We start from the raw sequence: 7,736 nt of genomic DNA, 5'->3' as shown, positions 1-7,736 counted from the left end.
TTAATGTGTCACGTGTGTTGCGCTTGTGCGGGTAAGTTTAAATGTGTCACGTGTGTTGCGCTTGTGCGGTAAGTTTAAATGTGTCACGTGTGTTGCGCTTGTGCGGTAAGTTTAAATGTGTCACGTGTGTTGCGCTTTCGATTCCAGTTCGATTTGAAGAGTTTTGTCCCATGGAGCCTTACGCTCTTTTTTTCTCAGATCTGTGTAACTCAGCCAAACAATGACCGGAAGGACGGTGCTGCTAAGATACGGTGCTGAATATCATCTTGCAAGCAGCATAGCTTAGATGACTCGTCCCCGTGATTCGCGCCACGGCGCGACTTTTTGGCGCCAAGGTACAGTGCTGCATATCATCTTGGAAGCAGCATAGCTTAGATGATTCTTCCCCGTCAGTCGCGCCACGACGCGACTTTTTGGCGCCAAGGCGCCATGTGTCCAGCTCTCTGGGAAACCGGTGTTCGGGTTGAAGGTGACAGCTCTGGGACCAGGGCCAAGTTCCCTTCATGAATACGGATGCCCGATCGCTAAACAATGGGACGCCTGTAACGCAGGTGCACGTGATGCAATAAGCAGTGACGTTTACATGCAATGAACTCGTGACCAGGCAAAACTTCACATCGCATTTGATTCGGTGTAGTGATATTTCTTTGTACATGAAACGTCGTACATAAGTGGTCGTAAAGCCGGCTTCCGCACCGTAGCTTCTTGGACGTAAATATTGGCAAGCGCAAAATTTGTGTACTTTATTTGCCCTCGTCATAATGCTCTTCCACGCATCTGCACTTGTTCATACCGCATGTCTGCCTTTCCTTCATTCTTGGATGCTTTTTGGGTCAACTACCAAATAGAAATGACGAAACCTAGAAAAAGAAGGCATGATATACGAGACATCGAGGTGTTCACATGTTTAACTCATTTGTACACATGAGGTAGAGCAAATCCATATCACATCGCTTTTCTGCGCGTAAAGCAAGGCAAATATAGAAAGGTAGGTTTTTTACCTACCGTTCAACACCAGTTCAACCACCGATCTATAATGTTACCCACCGTCCTTAACGTCACAAACAACGCACACAGAATACGCTCAGTCTTTCATATCAACACCAACGAGGCTCTGGGCCACCTAGCAGGGGCGTAGTTTCGCAACGTGAGTTCGGGATGGTAGAGATGTAGCATGACAAATTAAGAAACGTACGTCCAACAGTCAGCAGCAATCGGGTTTTTCTCCAGAGTTAAGCCCATCGCCGTCTAGCCCGCACGTCCACTGCTTTTCACCATGTGCTTTTGTACCTTGGTCATCACGCGTGGTAAAGGAAATGTTTTACATCTGAATATGTTGAAGCAAGCATCGGATATAATGAAACAAACTGACTTACAGTTATCGGCATGCTTCTTAAGTGGAACAGACTGCTCTGCGCAGCCCAATTCTCCGTTTTAGGAAATATGCTCCTCAATGCGTATAGTTTGATTACGTCATCGTGTCTTAGACAATAATGATTGAGAGCCAATTGACGGCCGTTATATCTCGAAATCGTGCCCACGAACGACAGATATGAACTCCTCGACAATAGCATTTTTATTGGCCTTGATCGCCGCATGGCTTATGGAATAGTAGGATTTGAATGGCATTGCCATAACGTCATGAATGTTAAGGTGACTTTGAAATACTCTTCCTGATATACCTCCAGAAACTAGAGGGGCTTAGGTCTAAAAGGGCAGGATTGTGAACAGCATCAAAAAGTCTTCAAGATAGCTATCTCAGCTCAAAACCCCATATGGATCTGGAACACTCCGTTTCATACGCGCTCGACTGGGGGTCAAATTGACCCCCCCCCCCCCCGAAGGTTTTTCCGGAATGATTTCCGAACGGCGCGGCGCAGCAGCGCTAAACGTTGCATAGCTGTAGACAATTGAATAGCGGATCGTTTGGCACAGCAAATTGAGGTGTACTGTGTAAAGCCGCTGCCCGATGGCAGGTCAAAGTCAGGCCATAGTTTCAACGAAGTCATTTTCTAGGAAATCGTCCAATTTGATGTAATAACGGAGTGTTGGACAAAGCCATACACCTCTAAGATACTTTCTTAGGCAGCACTGCAATGGCATGAGCAAATTACATTGACCTAAGGTCAGGTATGAAGGTCGGACCAATGTCAAAATTAACTTGTTCTATTGCTCTAGGATTTGCTGTATGGGATAGTGCCTGGTGCTCGAATGTATTGATAGCAGAAATCTCGTTATAATATTCCATGGATTTCTTAGAGTTCAGACTAGGTCGTTGACCTAAAATTACCCAATTCAACATTTTGTTTTTTAGAAACATACTGCCTAGCGTAATCTTTGTCGCTTATTCAAATGCAAAACTCGGAGCAGTCTTGTAATATTTTGGTCACCATGACCTTTAAAACTTTAAACAAGGTCACTGATCTTAAATCAGCATATGACCTTTTGCTTAGAAGCAGTTATCTAGGTTCTCGGGGCACCTCGGAGATCAACCTGAAATTTGACCTATTTTGGCCTTATTCTATTCGAAGGCCCTAACCTAGACACCTCAAACTCTGACCTACGTGGTTCACGCACAGGTGAACACACCCCGTAAATTTGATGTCTCTAGCTCTCTTAGTTTCCGAGATCTTAGCGGGAGGGGGTGGGGGGGGGGCAAATTGACCCCCACCCGAGCGACGGGTATCCAGCCGGCTACCCGGGCGCGTGTCGAGTCTAGTACAAGGTAGATTGGAGACAGGTCGTTGCGTGTAGTCACAGTAGGGGACCACGAAACGATAGGGTATATTGTCTTGATCACTCGAGAACTGAGGCCATACCTAGGACACAACATGCAACGAATTCCGTTCCAGCTAAGTCGAACAAGTTGTGACTTCACCAATCTCATCAGCCGCACAACAGTTCCAGTTCAGCGGACACCTCTTCCGAAGCATCTTAAGTTGCCACCCAGTGTCACGACACGGCCTTTCCCGTTCTGTCCTGACTTGATCCGTCACCAGCTGACTGCCTGAGGCAAGCCAAATAGCGCATTTTCTGGGGTGCGGACCCATTTGCAGAGTGCGCATTTAAAACAACGCTCCTACAATGTACAACGTTGTACGATGTTGTTCTTTAAACAACGTACAAGTGGGACACACCGCGTTACGGTACAACGCTCTAGCTGCTACGTAAGGCAGGGTCCGTTCGCCTCGGCCATCTGCCGGAAACTAAGGCATTTACCAGCTGCACCACGCCTGGGTCAGCTTTTATCGAAGCTCCAGATAATCAGTTTCTAAAGGGTACTCAGCTTTGATGCTCTTCATACTTACGCCATCTGGCCCGACATGTATTTCGTTTTGCAGTAAGTAACGTTTGCTTATCAAAATGGGGCAAAGTACGCCATTTAACGCGCTCGGGTGAGGCGAATGACCCCCAAAGGTTTTTTCCTCCCCGAAATGGTTTCTGAACGGAGCGGCGAAGCCGCGCCAAGTTTTACGTGGCTAATTTAGATGCACCTTGTAAGGTCCTGATCTACGGCACTTCAAAGCCACTCACTGGATTCTGCGAAGTCAATCTCTAAGGAATCGTTTAATCTGATGCAACAGAGGAGTGTTTGACGAAGCCATGCTTCTCTGAGACACTTCCTTAAGCAACACAACAATTCAGTGAACAAGTTAAATTGACCTAAGATCAGTTTTGAAGGTCAGACCAAGGTCAAAACCCTTCTGTCTTAATAAGTCTAGAGCCTGCTCTAAGGGTAGTTGCTGGTGCTCATTTCAAATTCATTGATAACAGGAACCGCATTATACATTTTTCATAGACTTTTCAATGATCAGTATATGTCATTGACCTAAAATAGCATTGTTGCAACATTATTACAAAACAGCATATAACAACACATAGTCAACATTTCGTTTTTTCAGGAGCATACGGCCTAGCGTAAACTTTGTCGCTTTTTTATGCAAAACTCAAGGCAGTCTGGTATAATTTTGGTCAACACGACCTTCGGAAGGTCAAAAATGTCACGGACTTGACATGTGGTGTCTCTAACTCTCTTAGTTCCTGAGATCACATGGGGGTCATATTCAACCGCCAACCGAGCGAAGGGTATCTAAATGGCTACCCGGGCGCGTGTTAATCGTAAACTTAAAATTAGATTCGATGGACGCTCTTTGCAAACAAGCCTTCCAAGCCATTGTTATTGCTAAGCTCGCTAATGTCTCGATTGACACTGCTCCTTAACGTGCTCCACCCACTATAGCTCGAAATACACCGGCGTTTAATTCTGACACGTTGTTCAGTCTTGTTAATCAGGGTATCGAAGGTTGATGGCTCTGAACCGGCTCTAAGGAAACCTTGGCAGGTTGACGGAACTCGGCCGGCCAATTATCCGGCCGTTCAGTAGTCGATTTACGGCGCTATTCATACCCGATCAGCTCTTTGGAGCTGGCAGGAATGGAGGCCGACTTCACGCCAGGAGGGGAAAAGCAGTCCGTTGTGTATTCTGGCTACTCTGGACGCCACGCTGAGCTCTGCGCCATAAGCCGCATAGCTGCAATCCTTCAAGGGATCCTGGTGCCGCTGCCCCATTTCCGAAGACATCGATGGCGGCTTTTGGGTGACCACGATTTGGCGGGTTTGCAATGCATGCGATAAAAGTATCTGGGCTACAAGTGAACCCATTTATACTAGCTTTGATAAGCAGGTTTCGTTTTGAATGGGTAGAATTATGTCACGGTTTGGCCAAAACATTACTGGCTTGAAAGCACTTGACAACGCTTATTAGGTGCTTACAAGTGAACGCTTGCTTGACAACGGGGCCTCACTGGTTCGAAAGTGCAACCCCGATTTTTTTCCTTTTACTTCCGCATGTCAGGGATGCTTGTGTATCATGGAGAAAAAGAGCATTTTGGTGTGTGCCAGAGCACAAACCGTCCACTTGGTCAGATGAGCCGCGACATCCCTGTCCCCTGGAGTCTCGTATGCATTGCAATAATATATATATATATATATATGTATATATATATATATATATATATATATATATATATATATATATGTATATATATAGTATATATATAGTATATATATATAGTATATATATATATATAGAATATATATATATATAGAATATATGGAATATATATGGAATATATATGGAATATATAGAATATATATATATATATATATATATATATATATATATATATATATATATATATAATTTGTGCTGGCTTATTTCAGCGCTAGGTTGCGGGGATGACGTCGAATTCCGCGTGAGCCTCCCATCGGCTCCAAATCTGACGCCCACAACTGCGCACCCTTATTCTCCGCGAGGCCTGCCGGTAGTGGAAGCGTCGCTCCCATTCGTCCAGGGTCGTCTACAACTTGACTGTCTATTCCGGTTCAGGGCTGGGCAGGCGTGACATGATTTTGTGTGGCGTTACCTCGTTTCGTGACCCACAAATTCGATGAACGCTTGTCCTGAGGCTGCGGTGGTATGGCGCAGGTGGTTCCGAGCATGCTTTGGAGATCGCAGCTCAATATAATGCAGTAGATACATATTACGGCTGCGCAGTGGGCCACGATATTTCAAATATATTTGTATCGGAAAGGCAACTTCTCATTTGCCACACTGCGACTACGGCACGTTACGACGAATCGAAGACTTAAGCCATTATAGCTTAATTTTGTCTGATCTTCGTATCTTCTTTCTGATACGTGTGATACGTGTGATACGTGATACGTGTTCTTCCCTCCAGCACCACCATACCAATCACGCTTAATTCCAAGCATCTCAACACGTTGATACGCTGTTAACCGCTGCGAGATACGAAATTGCATTTCGCAGTGACTTTCAATGCGACCGCGTGCCATCACTTACCAAAATTTATAAAAGCCACTTTATTAAAGCGAACACAGCTTCATCAGATTGGGGCAAGTGGTATTTACATAGTTCTTTTTGAGAACAACAAAAAATCCCAAAGTATTATGATAGCGTATTTGTGACATGCATCGAAACAAATCGTTTACTAGCGATGCTCGGGATGTTGACGCAACAATCAACCGCATATGGCGAACCCTTGAGTGACCATGGTCACACGCAAATACCGCACACGTCACCGTTGGGACCGCAATGTGGCAGCATCAGCGGTCTGCTTGCGACATCTGAGGAAATATATACGCATATAATATATACTATATACGCATATAATATATACTATATATATATTCTGTAGCTATATATATATTCTGTATATATTATATACAGAATATATATATATATATATATATATATATATATATATATATATTCTGCCACTCAGGCATTCACCACTCCTTGTTCTTCCCTCAGCACCACCATACCAATCACGCTTAATTCCAAGCATCTCAACACGTTGATACGCTGTTAACCGCTGCGAGATACGAAATTGCATTTCGCAGTGACTTTCAATGCGACCGCGTGCCATCACTTACCAAAAGCATTTATAAAAAGCCACTTTATTAAAGCGAACACAGCTTCATCAGATTGGGGCAAGTGTGTATTTACATAGTTACTTTTTGAGAACAACAAAAAATCCCAAAGTATTATGGATAGCGTATTTGGTGACATGCATCGAAACAAATCGTTTACTAGCGATGCTCGGCGAATGTTGACGCAACAAATCAACCGCATATGGCGAACCCTTGAGTGACCAGGTCACACGCAAATACCGCACACGTCACCGTTGGGACCGCAATGTGGCAGCATCAGCGGTCTGCTTTGCGACATCTGAGGAAATATTCCCTGGCAATATTGTACTCCCGTACAAAACTGCAGGAGATATTATTAACATGTATTCAAATTAGTTGAAAATTTGTTGGTGTAATTACTTTATTATATATTTATTATTTAGTTTGAATTAGTTGAAAATTTTTGGTGTAATTACTTTAATTCTATATTATATACTTATTATATATTACTTATATAATTACTAATTACTTTAAAAGTTGACCCGGAGTAAATACGTCGCCTTTTTCTGCTGTCCGGGGGCTTATGGGAACCCTTTACAAAGTCCAACATATCTCGCGGACTCGTGTTTAAGAAGGGCAGTTTCAGCACGCAGGTTAGTCTCATTTGTACGAAAAGCTGTCCAGTTGTATGATAAGCTGACAATTGCGTGCGTCGGCTGTGTCAAACAACTCCATCTCTGCCATTATGTTCTGGAATAAAACTAGGACCATGTCCCCCATTGGCAAGGCGCCTACCTGGGGTTGCTTCCTATGATATGAGATGTCTCATCACCACGAGGTGGACAGAGCTGTGATCCGTCTGACGGAACAGCGGCCCGTCAGGGGCTGACCAGATGGGACGAGCTGTGATCCGTCTGACGGAACAGCGGCCCAGTCAGGGCTGACCAGATGGGACAGAGTTGTGATCCGTCTGGCAGGACAGCGGCCCAGTCAGGGGCTGACCAGATGGGACAGAGCTGTGATCCGTCTGGCGGGACAGCGGCCCAGTCAGGGGCTGACCAGATGGGACAAAGCTGTGATCCGTCTGGCGGGACAGCGGCCCAGTCAGGGGCTGACCAGATGGGACAGAGCTGTGATCCGTCTGGCGGAACAGCGGCCCAGTCAACAGCTGCCCAGGTGGAACAAAGCTGCGATCCGTCTGACGGGACAGCGGCGGCTCAGTCAGTCAGGCGCCGCGTCCCGCCACGTGACGCCGACGCTGCAGCAGCAGCAGCAGCAGCACTGTCCCACGGGGAGGTCAACAG

The sequence above is a fragment of the Pollicipes pollicipes genome, unplaced genomic scaffold (assembly GCF_011947565.3).
Source record: "Pollicipes pollicipes isolate AB1234 unplaced genomic scaffold, Ppol_2.1 Scaffold_6052;HRSCAF=7182_pilon_pilon_pilon, whole genome shotgun sequence".
NCBI lineage: Eukaryota > Metazoa > Arthropoda > Thecostraca > Pollicipedomorpha > Pollicipedidae > Pollicipes > Pollicipes pollicipes.
The sequence above is the reverse complement of the archived record's forward strand: the minus strand, read 5'-3'. Positions refer to the sequence as shown.